Source organism: Fukomys damarensis, unplaced genomic scaffold (genome assembly GCF_012274545.1).
Source record: "Fukomys damarensis isolate Sample0158 unplaced genomic scaffold, DMR_v1.0_HiC HiC_scaffold_9, whole genome shotgun sequence".
Lineage (NCBI taxonomy): Eukaryota > Metazoa > Chordata > Mammalia > Rodentia > Bathyergidae > Fukomys > Fukomys damarensis.
This window is the reverse complement of record NW_022900921.1, coordinates 41172756-41194960: the sequence shown is the minus strand read 5'-3', so window position 1 is coordinate 41194960 and position 22205 is coordinate 41172756. Positions and strand designations below refer to the sequence as shown.

At 48.1% G+C, this 22205-nt stretch overlaps 1 pseudogene; it reads left to right on the top strand.

Annotated features, from left to right (window-relative positions):
- Window positions 1-1453: 1453 nt before the first annotated feature.
- On the top strand, window positions 1454-21326 carry LOC104872031 (annotated as a pseudogene).
- The last annotated feature ends 879 nt before the right edge of the window (window positions 21327-22205 follow it).

Here is a 22205-nt window from a genome sequence, read left to right as displayed (position 1 = left end):
GCCTGCTGTTGACTAGAAGCCTATGGGTAGCAGAGCTGATGTACACGTGTTTTGTATGTTACGTGTGTTACAGTGAAAACCGTGAAAGAACAAGAGGTCACTTTGTTACTGCAGTACATCACTTCCTAGAGATCCTGCTCACCTAGTGACCAATGTCACCGGGCATTTCAGGCAGATTCAACACTGGGGCCATCCCAGGGGCAACAGGAGGTGGCAGCAGTCACTACAGTGACAGCTGTGATTGGATGCTACATTAGGACCTTTGGTTTGTTGTGTTTCTGTTCACTGAGTGGTGGTGTGTGTGCACTGTGCATGGACATTTTGATACATTTTAACTATAATTTGTGTATGTCTTAGTAAATATGACTATATATATATATATATGTATACACACACACACACATATATATATATATATATTTATTTATTCATGACATTTTTCTTTTTCAGTGTTTCTAAGCCATGAATTTCATCTGAGCTCTTTTCAAATGGTCACATTCCAATACAGAGGCACACAATGCACACACATACACACGAACCCACATTTCAGACCCATGTGCAAGAGTCACGTGTACTTAGACCAATTCCGAGACCTAGCACTCAAGACAGTTGTTAAACTGCCTTGTTTTTTCTTGTTGCTGTTCCTGGAACAGCGTGTCACTGTTCTTCCTCAAATGTGGGCCCCTCTGTCCCCTGAAAGGTGAGAACCAGAAAGGGCACCGTGGTGCTCCCAGGGCCCCTGAGTCCTCCACAGCATGCCATCATGTCTGGTCCCCTCTGGGGACAGCAAGGGGAAGGAAAACGTCCCCTCTATGCACACCATCTCAGTCTACATCTGTTTGATCATCTTTGTGCCCAGTTAAGATTTGAGGTAATTTTGGTGGCAAAAAGAGTAGAAACGGGGACAACAGGCAGATTTTATCAAATGAGAGACAAAAAGTAACTTTCAGTCACTTCAAAAGACTGACAGTTTCAGTTGTAAAAGGTAAAAATGCCACTAGTTTCAGTAAATCGCCTTGAGTGGATATTGTAGAATTTCCCTCGGTACCCACATCAAGCCAGTTGCTTGGATCACACCCTGTCTGTGGGAGCCCTAAGGACCCTTGGCTCCCTGATCTGTGGCAGCCGTCTGTCAGAACTGCGCCCTCCGTGGCCTCCGGGCCGGCAGTTGCACTCTCAGGCCTGTATACTTCTGCCTCATTTCGGGTCTTTTGTGTCCCACTCTTGTTGATGTCTTTTTCTACCCAGTCCTGCTTCTACTTTCTGAACACGAGTCCTGTGCTTCTGTTGCCTGCTCTGACCACTCTCTCTTTCCATCAGAAGATAGGGAAGTGGCAAGTATGTGGAAGCTTTGGGACAAAGGGTGCATGCTGAGGTGACTGCAGCATAGCTGGGCCTGAGCAGGCTGTGTCCCAGGCCCTGACCTTCAGTCTTCTGGGCTCAGAAACCCAACATGGCAGAGACCAGCCTTGATGGGACTCAGGGCCTCGCCATTTATGGCACAAATGCTTTAAGAAGCGGGCCTGCAGCGTGAGTCAGGCCTTGATAGCTGGACCAGGGTCAGCTCTGCTATAAGTGAATAAAGCACACGGGAACCCAGCGTCAGGGGTCTGTGGTAACGGTATGATCGGGGGCATCTGCTCTGCCCTGTTGTCCATGACCTCCCCTGAGTCCCAGTGAGCGCTTAGATGGCCAGATGGGGCTTTTCCAGTGTTCTCTGCTTGTTGGGGCTTGGGGTCCCTGTCAGGGTGTGGGTGCAAGTGTGTTTCAGATTGCGTCTGTCTAGTGAGGGCTGCATTCACTCTTTGAACAAATGCTGGGTCTAACGGAAGTTACTGCAGAGGGCATTGAGGAAAGTACTTTTCATCATGAAGTTCAAAGGCTGAAGATTTGCCCATGTCACACAGCTCTTCCCTGGTCTGCCTGGGTCCCACACATTGGTCCGCCGGAATCCAATGTTTTCATTTTCACTGTGCAATTTCCTGGCAAAGATTTTGCTGAAATCTTTCAAATTCACAATGTATATCCTGAAAAATACTCTTAATTACCTTGAGGCATCCTGGGAGGGGTGTGTTAGTAACTAGCTGCTGCCAACAAGGCACTAGAGACTGAGTGGCTTAAATGACACAAATTTGAGTCTTCCTGAGGTTCTGAGGTGGGAAGTCTGAGATGGAGTGGGAACCATTGGTTGATTTTTGAAGACTGAAGGGAGAATATTCCAGGCTCCTCTCCCAGCTTCTAGAGATTGCTGGCAATGTTTGGGAACCCTTGGGTCTAGAAGCATCATCTGATCTCTGCCTCCATAGTCCTGTGTATGTGTCCTGTCCAAATCCTGCTTTGTAAGGACATTGGTTTTACCCTGTTCCAGAATGACTGTGCCTTGTTTCACATTTTAGGATATCGGGGATTAAATCTTTAACACGTGAATTTCAGGGAAACACAGTTCAACCCATAGCATGGAGAGATCTGTAGAAAACTAATAGAGGAAAAAATTTTTCGAAATAGTGTCTGGGCCTGGGTGTGGTGGTTTGCCTGTAATCCCAGCACTTGGGAGGCTGAGGCAGGAGGATCTCTGTGAGTTCGAGAGCAGCCTGGGCTACATAGTGAGTTCCAGGTCAGTCTGGACTACATAGTGAGACCCTGTCGCAAACAAAAACGAAATAATGTCTGGAGACTGCTTGTCCCAGCCTGAGTCCTGAAAGACTTCCCACCGCTCATGTGGCCTGCTGCTTCAGGGTGGGGCAGCAGGGGGCAGTGCTGTGCCAGGGCTGAGACCGCTCCCCTCCCAGGCTGCTGACAGGACAGGTCCATATGGGTCTTGGCCTCAATTTACATCCTGTGAATAAATGGGAGGAAGCAGGTCAGACGACCACAGCCTGTGTGGGTGGAAAGGACGTTGGTGGGAAGAGGGGTTTGTCTCTTTGGGCACCTGGGACATTTATGGGCTCCCCCAAGGTGACCAGGGTGTTTTTATGGAGGACAGACAGATAACCCAGCTGGAGGTAACAAGGTGCAGCATCGATCTGCCTTCCTACTTCTGGTGACAATGGAATTTCCAGTCTAGGTCAGCTTGTCCAGACCCAACCAGGACTGGGAGCTAAGACTGGAGGCTCCTGCCCTCCTGTCGTAGCTGTGCTCATCGGCTGTGTTTCAGCGCCTGGTCAGGACACGGACGTGGCAATAGGCAGGGATTGCTGAGTACCCGATGTGCTTAATGACTTCCAAAAGGATGAAGCAGCAAGGAGATGACACCAGAGGAGAACGAATTAGCTCAGCACCCGTGACCAGTGGCGCCTCAACCCACGCGGCCGGCTGGTGTGACCCGTGACCGTCTTCACGGGCCACTGAGCCATTGCTGGGCACATTTGCTCCAGCTCTGCATCCCCGAGAACATGCTCTGCCTCCCTGGCCTTTGTTTCTCCCACTGATGATTCAGTGATTACTAAAGCAATGCACATATCCATTTATAAAACATAAAAAAATTTCAAAAAGCTGGAGGCAGTGTCACTTCTGTAATCCTAGCCTAAAGCAGGAGGATCACATTCAAATTCAGCCTGGGCAACTTAGCATTTTAGGAAGATCTTTTTTTTTTTTCTTTTTCTGGTACCAAGGATCCAACTCAGGACCTTGTACTTGTAAGGCAGGTGTGATGCCACTAAGCTAAATCCCCAGCCCTGGGAGATCTTGTCTTAAAATAAAAATATTAAAAAGGGCCGGGGATGTAGTTCACTGGGAAGGCCCTGAATTCAGTCCCCAGTACTGTAAGAAAAGTACTGCAAAGAAAGAAAAAGAAAAAGTCTCATCCATACAACCCAGGAAGTCAGTATCACTTTTTCTATCCTTATAAAGGTCTGTACACATTTTTTCCTTGTAGCTTTATCCAAATAGTCATGTACATAGTTTCTTTGTTTTGTTTATTTGGTTTTTTGGTACCAGGGATCAAACTCAGGACCTTGCACTTACAAGGCAGGTGGCAGAACCACTGAGTTAAATCCCTGGCCCTCTTTGTTTTGTTTTTTAAAAGTAGTTCTTGCTGGGCATGGTGGCTCGCACCTGTAATCCCAGCACAAAGGAGGCTGAGGCAGGAGGATCACTGTGATTTCAAGACCAGCCTGGGCTACATAGTGAGTTCCAGGTCAGTCTCAACTACATAGTGAGACCCTGTCTCAAAAAACTGAAAAAAAAAAAGCAGTTCTTACAAGTTTGGTGTGATGCCTTCTTCCCCCTCTGGGACACAGCCAAGTGTCAGCCTTCCCTGGGCATGACATGCACATTAAAATCAGGTTCTCCTGAGTCCTTCCCCTCCCTGCATCCATCCCCCTCCTCCCAGAAAATTCAGAGCTAATCACACCATGGCTGTTCAGCACTTGCACTGTGACTCACAGACTAGACAGACACCTGGACTCCTGCCTTGTGCAATGTTTTGTTTTTCTAGAGCAGCAAGGGCTTCTCATTTGTCTAGTTTATTGTTTTCTTGCAATTAATCCAACCCCACCCTCTTGGCCACTTGGAACCCGCACTATTCAGGAGCAGCGGGTGTGCCGGTCCCACATGCTGAGGTCATCTGGGAAGATGGTGTCCTTTCCCTCCACTTGGGTCTCCTTCTTGCTCTGCCCATGCTCCCTGGGTCTCCTCTCCTCTTTTTTCTTGGTGTGTTCCTCATTGATTGCCCAAGGAGAAAGGGTTCACTGAGCCACCACTTGAGAGATCCTGCTATGTTGGATAATTCAGCTGCATACAGAAATAGCAGTTGGAGAGTCTCTGGCTGTTGCTGGCTGCCAGGCGCACATACTCCTGTGTCCTCAGTACCTGCAGCTGCTGTTGATAGCACTGAGGTGCCCCAATGCACCCCTCTCCGACCACACACTTGCCATTGCAAGCCACCATTATGGTGAAGTTTACAAAGGCTGGTGAAAACCAAGGTGACCCCAAGAAGATGGCACTTCCCCCAAAGTAGGCAGAAGAAGGTAGTGATGAGGAGCTATCAGACAATGAAGAAAAACAGTGGTTTCCCCAACCAAAAAGATTACAGTTGCCACACATCTGTTGTCTCAGGCAAGAAGGCAGCAGCAGCCATGCCAGCCAAGAAGACTGACACCAACCAAGGCAGTCGCCACACGTTCTGGGAGCTGCACTGGGCAAAGCTGTGGTAGCAGCCCCTGGTGAGAAGGATGCTGTCGCCCCAGCCAAGTGGGTAAAGAATGGCAAAGCACCAAAGAGAAAGACAGCTTTGAGGAGGAAGAGGAAGAGGAGGAAGACAACTCTGAAGAAGGTACGGAGTCTGCACCAGCCAAACAAAGCTCCTGCCAAAGCCACTGATACAAAAGCCAAGAACGTGGCTGAGGAGAAGGATAAAGATGATGAGGTGGAAGAAGAGCCTGTCAGAGAAGCACCTGGGAAATGAAAGAAGGAAATGATCAAACAGAAGGCAGCTCCTGAAGCCAAGAATCAGAAAATGGAAGGCACCAGAAACAACTGCAGCTTTCAATCTCTTCCTTGGAAATCTGAATGATAATCAATCTGCTCCTCAATTAAAACTTGGCATCAGTGAAGTTTTTGCTAAAAGTGATTTCTCCAGGGCCGGGGATTTAACTCAGTGGTTCTGCTGCCTGCCTTGTAAGCACAAGGACCTGAGTTTGATCCCTGGTGCCCCCCCAAAAAAAAAGTGTTCTCTCTGCTACAGATATCAAGATTGGAAGTTTAGCTATGTGCACTTTGATTTTGCTGAAGACCTGGGAAAGGCCTTGGAACTCACTAGTTTAAAAATCTTTGATGGTGAAATTAAACTAGAGAAACCCAGGCCAGGTGTGGTGGTGCACGCCTATAATCCCAGCACTCGGGAGGCTGAGGCAGGAGGATTGCGGTTCAAGACCATCCTGGGCTACATAGTGAGTTCCAGGTCAGTCTCAACTACATAATGAGACCCTGTCTAAAAAAACCAAAATAAATAAAAAACTAAAGAAACCCAAAGGAAAAGACAGCACGGAAGATGGAGATGCAAGGACATTTTAGGCCAAAAGTCTTCCTTCCAAAGTGACTCAGGATAAATTGAAAGAAGTGTTTGAAGATGCCACAGAAGTCAAAGTCAGTGAGGACAGGAAGGTACAGGGGTTGCTTAGACTGAATTTAAGGTTGAAGCTGATACAGAGAAACCCTTTGAAGAAGAGCAGGGAAGAGAGCTCGATGGGCAATCTGTTCCCCTTTGCTGCATTGTGAGAGAAGTCAGTCAAGACTACAGAGGTGGACAGAACAGCAGCTGGAGTGGGGAATGAAAATCTCTTATTTTAAGCAACCTCTCCTACAGCCTAACAGAAGAAACTCTTCAGGGAGTATCTGAGAAGACAACTTTTATCCCAGTGCTTCAGAACCAAAACAGCAAATCTAAGGGGTGCGAGGTCATAGAATTCCCTTCGTGTGAAGAGGCTCAAGAAGCTTTAACTCTGGGGCTGGGGATTTAGCTCAGTGGTGCTGCTGAGTGCAAGGTCCTGAGTTCGATCTCGGTACCAAAAAAAAAGGGGGGGGGACCGTGGGCAGGACCTTCAGACTGGAGCAGCAAGGACCCAGGGGGTCATCTCACACAAGAGGCCCTGTGTGTCTAGGGTCTGTCTGAGGAGAGAGGAAAGAAATCATTTGATGGTTCTATTGGGGCAAGGATAGTTACTGACCAGGAACCGGCTCCTCCAAGGGCTTTGGTTCTGTAGACTTCAACAATGAGGAAGACGCCAAGCAACAAGGAGGCGGTGGAAGATGTGAAATTGACAAAAACAGTTACATTGGACCTTTGAGTTAAGACCAGCCTGACTCGAACAACTTGGGTTACAAGCAGAATTTTAGTTTTAACTTATAGCCAAAGTCTTGAGTTACAAGCTGAATGCTGGCCACTTTGTGCTTCCAGATGGTCTCAGATACAGGAACCCTTAAAGAGCTCTGGAAGGAACATTACAACATCCTCTCCTGTGCGGGGTTCATTGAGAAATCCTGGGCCAATGTCTCTCTAAGGACAGTGAGATCTGCCTGTATATAGGAGAGGGACTTGGAAGGCATGTAGAGGAGCCTGAGGCTCAATTGACCAACTTGAGTTACAATCAGCCTTCATGAGCAAACTGAGTTTGTAAGTCAAGGGTCCACTGTACCTAAGACTGGACCAGAGGGTGAAATAGGCTCCAGGAGCCTAGGTGGCGGCAGAGGTGGCTGAGGCCAATTTGGAGGCAGAGACTGGGAGGTTTTGGAGGGTGAGGTGGCTTTGGAGGAGGCAAGGGGGGTGGACCACAAGCCAGAGGAAAGAAGAGGGAGTTTGAATGGTCCCTTCTGTCGCTTTTGTCCCTTCTGCCCCTGTTCATTGGAAAGAAAGGACTCTGGGGCTTTACTCTGTTACCTATAGATGACAGGGCCTGCTGAGGACATTCCAAGGCAGTTTGAGCCATGCGGTCCATTTGGAAAGCATGGGTGACATTTCAGGAAAGAGATGCTTGATGTACCCTGCTGGCTCTGACTGGAGATTCATAAACTTTTTAAAGAGATGAGTGATAGAGCTAACCCTGATCTGTAAGTTTTGAATTTATTTTGTTTCATCCCATGTTCAAAACCATTTTTTTCTACAAATAGTTTTTTTTGTGTGTGTGTTTGGAGGGCTTTTAAGGAAAGCAGAGTATTTTATGATTTTTGCTTCAGTGATTTTAGGACAAGTTAGAAGTGCTAAACTCTAATGCTAGGCTTGTTTGTTTGTTTTTTGTTTTTTTGAGACAGGGTGTCACTATGTAGTTGAGACTGACCTGGAACTCACTATGTAGCCCAGGCTGGTCTCGAACTCTCAGTGATCCTCCTGCCTCAGCCTCCCGAGTGCTGGGATTACAGGCATACGCCACCATGCTCAGCTAATGCTAGGCTTATTTTTAAAAAGAAGAAGAAGAAAAGAAAAGAAATAGCAGTTGGAAATTGTTTTTCTTTAGAATTTTGGGAGGGACAGGGATTTAGCTCAGTGGCACAGAGCTTGCCTGGCAAGTGCAGGGTCCTGAGTTTGATCTCCAGTACCAAAAAAAAAAAGAAGAAAAAGAAAAAAGGATTTTGGTGAAGTCAAACCAGCCTCTGTGGTGCATGCCCATAGATCCAGCTACTCAGGAGGCTGATGCAGGATGATTGCATGAGACCAGCCTGGACAACACAGCAAGACCCTGTCCTAAAAAAAAAAAAATCTGATTCCTGACTTTTTGTCCCACCCTCCTGTCCCCAAGTTTGTGATATGTCTTTGTTTCCAGTTTGAGTTGCAGTTAATCTTTGTCATATAACTGGGCCTTCATTTGTGAATTCACATGTCTTAGTTCTGGAGTATTTTCTTAAACTTTTTTGTTTTGTTTTGAGACAGAGACAGAGTCTTACTGTGTAGTTCAGGCTGACCCTGAACTCACTGTGTGGCCCAGGCTGCCTCAGCCTTCCGAGTGGGATCACAGGTGTGCACCACCACTCCCAGAAGGATTTCCTTGAATTATTTCATTTTTTTCTCCTTTCTTTCAGTTCTTCTGTTATTCAGAACTTGACCTTCCTGGGCTTTTTTGTTGTTGTTTTTTGGCTGTTTTTTTCAACCTGCTGTTTCCCTGCTCTCCTTTCTGGGGCTTTCTTTTATCTTTATCTTCTACCCTTTATATTGAGCTTTCAATTTCTGTTTTGTGATTTTTTTTTTGTGGGGGATCGAACTTGGGACCTTGTGCTTGTGAGGCAGGTGGAGGAACCACTGAGCTAAATCCCCGGACCTGTTTTGTGATTTTTTAATACCCAGGACATCCGTTTGTTGAGTATTTCCTCTTCATGCTCAAGGTTGTTGATAATAGGCAATTTAGCAAGTTCCTGTCTCACAATAAAAAATGGGCTGGGATGTATCTCAGTGTGACAGCCTTGGGTTCCACCCCCAGTACTGGATGAATCCATAGATAAGGCTTATTTCATTACCCACAACAGCTCTCTGTGTCCCTGTGTACCTCTCTTTCTGTACCTGTTTCCACCCAGCCACTGGTCTGTCTTCTACCACTAGAGAGCCTGCATCTTCTAGAATTTTTATATGAATGGAATCCTACTGTGTGACCTCTACACACACACACCCCCCCACCCCCACACCCACCCACTTCCTTTGTTTCTTTTCGGTTTTTTTTTTGTGGGGGGTACCGGTGATTGAACTTGGATCCTTGCGCGTGCGAGGCAAGTGGCATCACCACTGAGCTAAATCCCAGCACACGTTGGTTTTATGAGACAGGGTCTCACTATGTAGCCCAGGCTGGCCTCAAACACTTGGGCATCCTCCTGCTTCAGCTTCCTGAAGGCTGGGGTAGAGCTAAATCCCCGGACCTGTTTTGTGATTTTTTAATACCCAGGACATCCGTTTGTTGAGTATTTCCTCTTCATGCTCAAGGTTGTTGATAATAGGCAATTTAGCAAGTTCCTGTCTCACAATAAAAAATGGGCTGGGATGTATCTCAGTGTGACAGCCTTGGGTTCCACCCCCAGTACTGGATGAATCCATAGATAAGGCTTATTTCATTACCCACAACAGCTCTCTGTGTCCCTGTGTACCTCTCTTTCTGTACCTGTTTCCACCCAGCCACTGGTCTGTCTTCTACCACTAGAGAGCCTGCATCTTCTAGAATTTTTATATGAATGGAATCCTACTGTGTGACCTCTACACACACACACACACACACACACACACACACACACACACTCACTTTGTGTCTTTTGGGTTTTTTTTTGGGGGGGGTACCGGTGATTGAACTTGGATCCTTGCGCTTGCGAGGCAAGTGGCATCACCACTGAGCTAAATCCCAGCACACTTTGGTTTTATGAGACAGGGTCTCACTGTGTAGCCCAGGCTGGCCTCAAACACTTGGGCATCCTCCTGCTTCAGCTTCCTGAAGGCTGGGGTCACAGGTGTGCAGTACCATGCCTGACATGTTCCTTTTTAAGGCATAGTGATTATGATTCCCCCATGCTGGTTTTCCAGTACCCCTTCTTTGCGGTAGTGGGGGGGGCTGCTCCTCGAGCAGGTGCATCTCAGGATATTGGTGCACCTAGTGGGGGACCCCTGGGTTGGTAATGCCTGCTTTTGCAGGAAATCTGTCCTAAACGTGTCTGTGTAAGTCTTTGTGCAGATGTATATTCTGGGTGTTTTGGGTAAAAACCTAGGGATGAAATAGCTGGGGTGTATGGTAGGAGACTATTGAAGTGTTTTTAGGAAATTGCCACGCTGTTTTCCAAAGTGCTGGAGCCTTTTATGTCCCCACTAGTGACCTGTGCAAGTTCCAGTCCCTCTGTCACCTCACCCAGGCTTCTTAGGGTCAGTCTCCTCACTGTAGCTTGAACTTCCATCTCTGTAGTAACCGATGATGTTGGACATCTTCATTTGTGTTTACCGGCAGTCATACATCTTGAAGTGTCATTTGAACTTTCTTGCTCATTTTTTAAAAAGGAAAAATGAATTTATTCACAATTTGCCTAAAGTAAGAGGACAGCTTGTCCACCTTTGTCTTGCTTTTTTGCTCTTTGGGGGTACTAGGTATTGAACCCAGGGGCCTTCACAATAAGCTCCAGTCCATTTGTAAACCCAAAATTTGTTTTTCTGTTTTGGGTTTGTTTTTTTTTTGAGACATGGTCTCACTATGTAATCCAAACTGGCCTTGAACTCGCTATGAATTTTTCCCACTCCTTGTGCCTCAGCCTCCCAAGTGCTGGGATTATAGGCATGTGACACCATGCCCGGAAAAAGTGACTTTTTTGTAGTAGGGATTGAACTCAGGATCTTGTGCTTCTGAGGCAGTCACAATGCCACTGAGATAAACCTCTGGCCCTCTAGCCCATTTAAAAATTTTGAGACAAGAGTCTTGCTAAACTGTACACACTGGGTTCAAACTTGCAATCCTCCTGCCTCAGCCTCTTAGAGTGCTGGGATTACAAGCACACACCACCAGGCCCAGAAGCACCTTACTAAGTTTTTATTGGGTTGCTTGTTTTTTTACATTGTAAACGTATTTCTATTGTTTTCTTCTTTTTTGAACAATTAAGATATAATTCACATACCACAATATTCATCCTTTACAGTACACCTTCATTAATGTTCTAAGCATATGCACAAGGTTGCACACAGTCACCACCATTTAATGCCCAAATATTCTCATGATCTTTCCAGACCCCTGGAACTGCTAGTAGTCACTCCTGGAAGCCCATTCTGGACATTTCATCTGAATGAGTCATAAGATATATGGTCTTTTGTGACTGAAATTTTTTTTACTTAATGAAATGTTTTTAAGATTTATCCCTTTGCAGCACATATCAATATGTATCCCTCTTTATGGAGTAGTACTCACCTGGATGGCTATGCTACATTTTATTTACCCATTCATTAGCTGCTGAACTTTTGGGTTATTTGCATTTCGTGACTATTATTCATGATATCATTATAAATATTTGTATATAAATGTTTATATAGACATGTTTACCACTCTCGGGTATAAGTAGGAGTGGAATTGCTGGGTCATATGGTTATTCTGTATTTGATTTTTTTTTCTTTTTGAGACAGGGTCATATTTTTGAGACATATGTAGTTTAGGACTTGGACTCACCATGTAGTCCAGGCTGGCTTCAGCTTCACAGTGATCCTCCTGCCTTGGCCTCCCAAATGCTGGGATTACAGATGTGCACCATCATACCCAGCTTTATGCTATGTTTAACTTTCTGAGGAACCACCAAACTATTTTCCAGAGCAATTTACCGTTTTATCAGCAGCCTTACCTGCAGCAATTTATGAGTTTCAATTTCTCCATGTCCTCAATAACAGTTGTTATTGTTTTTCTTTTTTTTTCTATCCCAGTGTGAAGTGGCATCTCATTGTGGTTTTGATTTGCACTTTCCAAATGACTAATAATGCTGTCTTAGTTACTTTTCTTGTTGCTGAGACAAAATATCTGATACCCAAAGTTAAGGGAGGGAAGGTTTATTTTGGTACACACTCTGCAGAGATTTCAGTCCATACCTGACTCCAAAGCAGGACTATATGGCAGAGGAGAAACAGCCCATGGCAGATCAGGCAGGAAGTAGCAAGCAGCAGCCCCTCTTTCCCTTTTATTCCATCCAGGCTAGAAGCCTTTTGGATGGTGTCACCTACACCCAGGGTGGGGCTTCTATTATCCACATTCTGTTCATTTTGTTTTGTTTGTCTTCTGAGACAGGATCTCACTATATAGTTGAGACTGACCTGGAGCTCACTATGTAGCCCAGGCTGGTCTCAAACTCGCAGTGATCCTCCTGCCTCAGCCTCCCGTGTGCTGGGATTACAGGCGTGAGCCACCATGCCCAGCTTGGCTTTCTTCTTTTTTAAATTTTTATTTGTATTAAGACATGTTGGTAGTGCACTCATCAAGGGGAGTTGGTACATATGTATAACACATCTTAAATATTTATATATTTTGAGAGAAAGTCCTTTATATAATAGATGTGTTGGTAATATTTTCTTATCTGTGACGTTCTTTTTTAGTTTTTTTTATTTTTGTCTTTCAAAAGGCAAAACTTTCTAATTTTGATGGTCTAATTTATCATTTTTTATTGATGCTTTTTGTGTTCTAGGAAGCCTTTTTGTAATTTAAAGATGGAACTATTTTCATTTATGTTTTTCTACTCTACAATTACAGTCTCAGGTTTTACAATTAGGTCAGCAATCTATTCCTGTGAATTTTTACATATGGTGTAAGGTGAGGGTCACAGCTGACATGTAGGATGTTTCCAGTTATGCCTTGTTCTATTTATCACATATGTATTCACACTGCATGTTGTTTCATATGAGGCAGAGTAGCAGTTTGATTCTCTTTCTGCTACTTTTCCCCCTCCTCCCTCTCCCATATGCCTTACACGAAAGGTTTCTTTGTACCTTTTTTTTTTTTTTTTTTGGTACTGGGGACTGAACTCGGGTCCTTGCACTTACAAGGCAGGCAGCGCAACCACTGAGCTAAATCCCTGGCCCTCTTTGTACCTTTTTTTGAAAAGGTTAAAGCATTAAGAGACAGAAAGTTTTTGTTTGTTTTTTGTTTTTTTGGTTTGTTTGTTTTTTTGGTACTGGGGATCAAACACAGGACCTTGCACTTTCCAGGCAGGAGCGGTGCCACTGAGCTAAATCCCTGGCCTGAGAGACAGAAAGATTTTGCTAACACACAGCCAGAATATTTTTTTGGACTCAATTCTGCTATATTGTTTTTCCTATAGTCTCACCAATACTTGGTATTATCCATGTGGACTTATAAAGCAGTATCTTATAGCTTTTCAGAATTTTTTTGTGTATGTGGTACTGGGGGTTGAACCCAGGACTTTCCCACTGAGCTGTATCCCTAATCCTTTTTTATTTTTATTTTGAGACAAGGTCTCATTAAGTTGCTTAGGCTGAGTTTGAATTTACAATCTCCCTGCCTCAGCCTCCTAGAGTGCTGGTACATACCCATTATACCTGGCTTAGTTTTCTTTTTGATTTGGAAAAATTTCTAGTATATACCAGAACAAAATTCCTTGATATTTTATTTTATTTATGAAATTCAATGTACATAATAACCTTTGCCAGGTTTTGACCATTACAAACATTTTTCTTCCAATTCATCACCTTTCTGTAGACTCTGTCTGGTGGTGTTTATTGAATGAAGATCTTTAATTCTGATGTGGTAACATCCATCGTGATTGTACATGTTCACCTCTTAGCTTGATCATTTTTTCCATTAGGGAAGTACTGTGTGCATTGTGAGGTAGGCGCCCATGTTATCGTTTACTTTGTGATTACCAGCTTTGTCTACTGGGCATAGTGGGCACAGGCCCAGTGGCTAAAGATCCAAGAGGGGCTCAAGGCAGGAAGGAGAGGGTGTGAATGGCAGGGACTGAGCTGTTGGTGAGTCTTTCTTTGGGCATTGACAGCTGGGTGTAAGTAAGGCTTTTGGAAGGGTGAGGAGGGGAGGGGTTCTGGGCTTGGCAGGGAATCAGGTAGCCATGATAGGCCCTGGGGTGCTGTGGTCAGAGCAGGTGTCTAGGGTTGATAGGCTTTAATGGATCTAAAGTAGTACAGAAGTCGGACAGGTGGAGTAGGGCCACAGGCTGGTGCCTACTGCCGTGTGGCCTGGAGGGCACAGGGGCCCTGTTGACATGCAGAGCCAGACAGTGAGCCTAAAATCCTACACCTGGCCTGAACTGCCTTGGCCAGAACTGGTGCTTCCATGGCCAGAATTGGTCACCTGGCTCTGCCCAAGTCCAGGAAAGCATTGGGGCCAGGCCTCTGAGGTGGGTACAGGATGTGGATCGCTCCGTTCCCCATCCCCTGTCAGGCCCAGACTTGGTTTCCCTTTCTGTACTTCTGTAGGGAGCGCAGGGCTCCTGCCTGGGGGAGTGGGCTCCTAAATAGGCAGAATGATTTTCAGGCAAGGCTGTGCCCTCTCCCACTTCTTTCTGTTTGTCCCAAGTGCTTCATGGTGTGGGTAGGTTTCTGGGTCAGTTAAGGAGAAATGACAGATACTGTGGTGGAAGCCTGTGGCAGGGGATGGGAGAAGCCTAGGGTGAGGTTGCACGCTGATTTGGGTGGTGAAGGCCTCCCTGGCCTGTCCTGGGAGTGGCCTGACTGCTGGCTTGCACCAGTGAGGCCACCCCCTGGGGCTCCCCAGGGAAGGGGCTCAGGAGGCACAAGGTCCCTGGCTGAGGTGGTAGGACTTGGCCGTGGTAAGAAAGCTCTGAGCCAGACTGAGGCCTCTCCTGGCCCTCGCCCTTGCTCCCTCATCCTCTTCTACCTCAGCACTGGCATCCACAAAGGGGACACCTTTGAAACTGTTCCCTCAGGAGAGCAGACTGAGATATCAAGGAGCTAAGAAAAAGAGGCATGTGGCCCACCCTGCCCCCCAGGAAAGGCCAGGTGAAAATCCAGGAGGTGTGATGGGGGCCCGGCTGGGGCCCAGCAGTGTCAGAGTGGTGGAAACAGGATGTGAGTGGCGGGGGCTGTGAGGAGTAAGGTAGCTCCCCGCAGAGACGGCCACCTGGTGCAGTATGTTATAGGTGTCACAAAAAGACCCAAGGCTGCGTGGGAGTCATCACATCCTGTGCTCTGGGGCCTCCCCTAGCCCACCTGGCTTCCTGCCAGAGCCGACTCTGACCCTGGGCTGGGGTGATGGGCCAGGATGTGGCCTTATGGAGACAAGGGATACAATTCTGTTCTCTCTTTTTCTTTCCTGCAGTAGTGACTGGAGATTGAAACCAGGATCTTCACACTGAACTATATCCCCAGCCCATTTTTCATTTTAAATTTTGAGACAAGGTCTCATTAAGTTGTTAAATTGCACAGAGTGGATTCTCAAATTTTGGATCCTCTTGTATCAGCCTCCCAGAGTGCTGGGATTACAGGTGTGGACAGCCATGCCCAGCTGGGATGCACTTTTAATGAGGGCTCCTGGCTTCCCCATTGGAGGCCTGACACTCAAGAGCTGACCCCCATGGAGGAGGAGCCAGAGAAGCAGCTGTGGTGTCCCTCCCACCACTCCTAGGGGGGCGGAGTGACTGACCACTGAGAGGTAAGGATTTGGCCCACGAAAGGCAGAGGCCAGCTGGTTCCGTGGGGCCCTGCAAGCAGCTCTGGCTTGGCTTGGCATCTGGAAAGGCTTCCTGGAGTTAGGCCCAAGGGGAGCCTCAGAGGAGGGACAGGTGTTGGGGAGGAAGGGCATCTGGCAGGACACTGCAGGAACTCCGGGGCCCTTCTGTCATCTGGGTCAGAGCCCAGCCCTTTGGCTGCCCAGGACCCTTGCGATGCTCCTCCTCTGGCACCTGCCACCTCCTCCCCGGCCTGGCCTCTCACCCTGGGACCCCAGCTCACTCACCTCCTAGCACCCTCCTGGTGGTCCCTGAAGTTCTCTGGCTTGTCACCAGGCTCTTCCTGCTACAGGGCTTTCGTGTATGTTAATGCCTGTGTGGCATGTAGAGCTTTTGCTTTGTAACTCTTATTGAAATGATGTCATCTGTCATGACCTTATTTTGCAACTTACTTTTCCCCTGCTTTGATTGGGAGCTTGTTTTATTTACATATTTTATTTTTTTGTTTTGTTTTGTTTTTTTGTACTGGGGATTGAACTCGGGACCTTGCGCTTTCGAGGCAGACGCTAGAACCACTGAGCTAAATCCCTAGGCTGGGAGCTTGTTTTAGATCAGCATACACAGACTAACCTCACCGTCTCTCGTAACAGAGGCTTGGTACAGCTTGTCATTTTGTCTGTCATCCACAGTGCTGCGCTGGCATCACAGTGCACTTTCCTACCTCTCAGTGTAGACCCAGGAGAGGGTGCAGGATCTGGGGCGAGTGCCTGCAGCAGGGGACAGGTCCTGCTGAGTGCTGCCCACCCAGTGGGGCGAGGTCCTGTCCCCTGGCCCTTGGGGCAGCAGTGTCTGCCAGCCTGGTGGGCAAGTCATAGCATCATACTACTCATGGGTGGGCTGTGGATTCCGGCTTTGCTGAGCAGATGAATTTCTAGTCTGCATGTGAATCCTTTTGTGTGCAGAGCTGGGCTGGAAACTGGGGCCTCACGCAAGCTAGGCAAGTGCTTCTCACAGCCACACCCCAGCCTGTGGCCTGTGAGTTCTTTGTTGCTATTCTCTGCCCCATTTTTACTGTGTGGTTGGACTTTGTCTTTTTTTTTTCCCCCAGTACCAGGGATCAAATTCAGGTCCTTGCACTTGCTAGGCAGTCATGGAGCCACTGAACTACATCCCCAGCTTTTTTTTTTTGAGACAGGATCTCACTATGTAGCCCAGGCTGGCCTTGAACTCATGGTGATCTTCCTGCCTTAGCCTCCCAAGTGCTGGGATTACAGGCGTGCACCACCAAGCCACTCACAGAGAATATTTTATAAATGATATATGGTCCAAATTTTTAAAAAGTAGATGGCCAGGGTAGCTCAGTGGTAGAGTTCTTGCTTAGCATGTGTGAGGCTCTGGGTTCAATCCCCAGTACCCCACTCCCAAACAAATAAAAGGCCATTAAAGAAAGCAGATAACTAATTGCACCATTACTATGTATTGAAGCATCTGATCTTTGCTGTAAATTTGAAACACCTTTATCAGTAACTGGTTTTTGGACTCGTAATTGGTTCTATTGGTTTACTTCTCTGTACCCATGTCAGAACCACACTTAAAATCCCTGGCTGAGTGAGGTGGCACTCCCCTATAATCCCAGCACTCAGGAGGCTGAGGCAGGAAGATCAATTTGAGCACCAGGCCAGCCTGGGTTACATAGTGAGTCAGGGGCTTGCTACCTATCTCACGTTGGCCTGGAACTAACTATGTAGCCCAGGTTGCCCTTGGACTCTCAATAATCCTCCTGCCTCAGCTTCCTGAGTGCTGGTCTTAGGTGTGTACCACCATGATTGGCTATTATTTATTTTTAGACCAAGTGAGATATGTTCTCTCTCTGTTCTTAACTTTCAAAAATTTATTTGCTGTTCATGTGCATTTTCTCTTTCAGAAGAACTCAACACCAGCTTGTCAAGCCTGATAGAGTTTGGATTTTAAATGTCCCTAGTAGGCGCATGCATGAAAGGCTTGTACCTCAGAGTGATGTTTCTGGGAGCAGGCCATGCAGGAGGTCTTTGGGCACCAGAAGTCCCTTCCTCTGCCCTCTCTTACTTCCTGGATACAATATGAGTGGGTGTGCCCTCCTCAGGAAGCTCCTGGCATGTTGTGCCACCCCAGGGCCAAAGCACCTGGGCCAGCTGAGTGTAGACCACAGCCTCCAAAGCTGTGCGCCAAGATGAACCTTTTCACCATATAAACTGATTCTTTCAGGCATTTGCTCTGGTAACAGAAAGCTGACTTTGGCACTAGAGGCCTGGTAGGGCCAATGCCTTTACACTGTCAGATGCTCCTGATAGTTATGGCACAGGAGGTAATGTTCTGTACCCTCAGCTCTTTTGTATCTTGCCATCCCGTTTTATAGCCATCTCTGTACAGCCTTACGCATTCCTTTGGGCTGATTTTGGCATCTTGTAGCTTCCGTTGCTATTGTGAATTGCAAAAGGCTTCACAGTTTCTCATCTATTTTTCCATCTTTTTCTTTTTCTTTTTTGGTACGGGGATTGAATTTAGGACCTTGAGCTTGTGAGACAGGCAGCAGAACCACTGAGCTAAATTCCTGGCCCTCATCTATTTTTCCTAAAAAACCAATTATTTTTGTACCATCTTGTATCTGGTTAACAAACTGACTTCTTGTATTCATTCTAGTATTTATCAGATGGTTCTCTGAGATTCTCCTGATAGGAAGTAATGTTTTCTCCAAATAGTAATGATTTATTATTTTTCTCTAAGTTTCTTGTCCCATGTCAAATGGAATCTCTACCTGTACACTTTGGTACCACTGAGGGCTTGGCTATGTTTGGGTGTCCCCCAAAGGTATGTATTAGTTGGGTATAGTGTTGCACACCTGTAATCCCAGCACTCAGGAGGCTGAGGCAGGAGGATTGCTGTGACTTCAAAGCTAGCCTGAGCTACGTAGTGAGTTCCAGGCCAGCCTGAACTAATAGGGGCACTCTGTCTCAAACAAAACAACACAAACATGAATCAAAAAACCAAAAGGTCTATGTTGTAACCTTAATTTCTCCACTCCTGGCAGGGCCAGGAGGCATTTGGGCCATGGCAGTGGAGCTCTTGTGAGGGGTTAGTGGCTTCTCCTAGGAGTGAAGTCCAAGCCCTCCCCAAGGCATCTGCCTGCTTTCCCTTCTATTTTCTGCCCTGAGTTGAAGCAACACAAAGCCCTTGCTGGTCTCAGATGCAGGCTCCAGACCCATGAGCTAAAACTCTATTCCCCTTCCCCCCTCTTCCTTTTTCTTCTTTTTGGCCCTGGGGATTGAACCAAGGTTTTTAACTCTCACTGATCTATGTCTCCAGCCCTTAAAAAAAACCAAAAAAACCTTTTTTATTTATTTATTAATTTTTTTTTTTAGATAAATTCTCACTAAGTTGCTAAGTTGCCCAAGCTGGGCTGAAACTTGGAATCCTGCTGCTTCAGCCTCCCACAGTGCTGGGATTACAGGTTTATCCCACCATGCTCAGCTTAACCCCTCTCTTCTTTATACATTCCTAGTCTCAGTGCTCTATTATAGCAACAGAAAATGGACTATGACACATTTGGAGCAAGGGAGTATGAGCTCATTTGGATGCCAGGTTGAGATGGGGCCCATCACCCCCTCCAGCCCAGACCACTAGGAACACACCTGTGGGTGAACAAGCCAGGATCGTTGCAGTGAGAGAGAACGTAGAGCACAGGAAACTGTGGGTGTCTCAGTAAGAAGGTGAGAAAACCCCGTTGCAGAGTTTGAACTGTCCCTGTGACTTGCTGTGACAAGGTGTGGAGAATTAGACTCCGCCTCTGTGGGGAGGGTGGGCGCCTCTACACTGTACCCTCAGCTTTCCTACCTCAGAGGCTGGAGAATAAGGAGAGGGAAGAAGGTCCTCGAGGTACTTGTGGCTGCTGGGGCCATGCACAGCAGCTGTCCTAGGTGCCGAGTCCCACACTACAGCAGGAAGGTGGAGGGGCCGAACGCTCTGGTCTCCTTTTCCCAGCCTGAGGTCACAGGGAGAAGACAGGGAGGCTGCCAGGGACAAAGTGAATGCTGACCGGACCGCCGTGTCCAGAGCCCAGGCTGCTGCCTAGACCTACACAGGTCCCTCAGTAGCCACACGCTGATGAGTGCCGCTCATGGGGCCTCTGTCCTAGGCTGGGTGGTTGACAGTGCCTGCTCCTCTCAGGGAAACTTCATGTGGATGACAGGGCCATTAGAGGTGTCCAAACTGGGGTGGGGGACCAATCAGAGTGGGCCACCACTCATGCCCAGGACCCACCCTTCAGCATCCTTGTACCCTGGAGTCCAGGGACCTGGGACAGCCTCATATTGGGGCAGGGAGGGGCGGTGCCCACCAGGCAGGCCCCCCCAGGCCTTCCCAGGAAGTGACTGGGCTCCTAGTCCCTGTGGTGCCCAGCCAACCATCCTGGAGTGCATACCTGGCAGTAGGCTGAGGTGACTCCATCTCCAGTGGCCATCCTGTGCCTGAGTAATGGGCCTATGGTCATGGAAAGCAAGTCACTCTCAGCACAAACAGCTCAGAGTGAATGAAAAAGGTCCAGTGAAGCCAGAAGTGGTGGTGCATGCCTGTAATCCCAGCACTTGGGAGGCTGAGGCAGGAGGATCGCTGTGAGTTCGAGACCAGCCTGGGCTACATAGTTCCAGGTCAGTCTCAACTATACAGTGAGACCCTGTCTTACAAAAAAAAAAAAAAAAGTGTCCAGTGAGGCTGGGGTGGCCTTGGCTTACCTTGAAAGTGACCCCATGAGACCTCTGCTCTCCTGACTGCCTTCACTTGCCACACTGGAGCCAAAGAGGGGGTGCTCAAGGGCCAGGAGGCAGAGGGGAACAAGACAGGAGGGTTCCCACAGGAAGGCCTGTCTTTGGCTGGAGAGGAAGTCACTTGTGGGCAGAGAGGAGGACTGGCAGGGGCATCCCAGAAGACAGGCCTTTTTGGGGTCTCTGCTCAGGTGGGGGCTGTGGCATAATTTCTTCTACTCGTGTGTCTGTTATTCCTGAATTATTTAAAGTTTCCAAAGTGCCTTCTCGGATGATGGTTCATTTGATTCCCACAGTGGCCGGGTGAGCTGGCAGTGGCTCAGCCCTGTCCCCTGTGAGGTGGCTGAGGCTGGGGCAACATGACTCATCACTGAGGGAAGGGAAGGAGAGGTGCCCGCTGCACCCGCCGCTGTGTGAGCAGTTTCTACTTCCCTAGCAGATGGGGCTTTGGGCCTCTTCTCTGCCGGGACGTGTCACCCACTCTGGGCTCGGCTGGGGGGCTCCCCTGGGGCCCTGCATGGCGTGGCTTCCGGGCTGTCAGATGTGGCCTTGTCCCATGGCTCCCAGGCCCATGCAGCTGCCCCACTGCTCCACAGCCAAGACGCCAGGAAGCCCCTCCTTCCTGTGCTGCCGCCTCTCCTCGGGCCCCAGGCTCTGGATGGGGACTGGGACATCACTGGGGACAGTCTGGTGGTTCTCTGTGACCCATCCTTCCTATTCCACAGGAACCACGGCTACCAGCTGTCCACAGCCCTGTGGCTGGGCATTGGGGGGCTCTCACGGGAGGACCCTGTGACTGGGCCCAGGAACTGGTGGGCTCTGACGGGGCTGGATAGCTGCGCTGGGGATCCCCAAGGAGGGCCATGCTCGGGCCTCACAGGCAGGATCGCTTCCCCTGCTGGTCCCAGATTCTGCATCTTAGAAGCAGAACTGATGGCAGTCCCAGGGTGAGGACAGGGTGGCCAGGGCAGGCATGTGAAATCTAGGAGATAGGCACTGCTGTGGGCAGAAGCGGTGAGAGGGACAGGGTCAGGCTTGGCTGGACAAGTGAATCAGAAAGGGAAGGAAGGGCTGGGGCCTCAACTGCCCTGCTGGGGCTTTGATTTGCCCCAGAGGCGGCAGGAAGCCTTGGTCAGATTTCCTTCTTGGCAGAGGATTTGGACAGCAGTGTGGAGAGGTGGAACGTGTGTGGGGTGGGAGGCAGTGACAGCCCCAGAGCAGGAGGACATTGTGACTGGCTGTTAGAAGAGGACAGGCCCGGTTAATTCTGCATCTGGCTGCATCATTTGGGAAACCTCCCTGCTACAGCCTTACATTGGCCCCAGAGTAGTCTGTTGTGTCCCTCAGAGGCACCTGTTGAGTGTGGCCGTGTTGTGGGCATGTGGTATACACCAGGTCTCTGATCCTCTCACACCGTAGTGTTAACGATCCGTCTGACGTTTTGGTTTAGAAAACATTGCTTTTTTCTCCTATTTTATGTCCTCATTCCAAACAAATTCCCAGAACCAAAATAAGGCATGTTGGAGACTCCCCAGGCCCTGGAAGTGGGTTCTGATTCCTCATTTGTAGCTGCAAGTGAGGTCCCAGCTGGGGGTCCTGGGCAGCCGCGAGTCTCTGCTCTACTCCATGGGTGGCTGAATGCCAAGCAAGGCCACCGGTCCCAGGGCCTCTCGTGTCCTCGCGGTCTCATTCTGCCTGCTGAGTACCCTGTGCCAGAAGGAACGTCGAGGTCATGGTGGCCGTCCCCTGCCCCAGAGGGCTTCCAGCCCAGATTCTCCAGTGTACTTGGGCAGCTTTGCCAGGACAGGCGGGAAGCACCTCTGCCTTCTA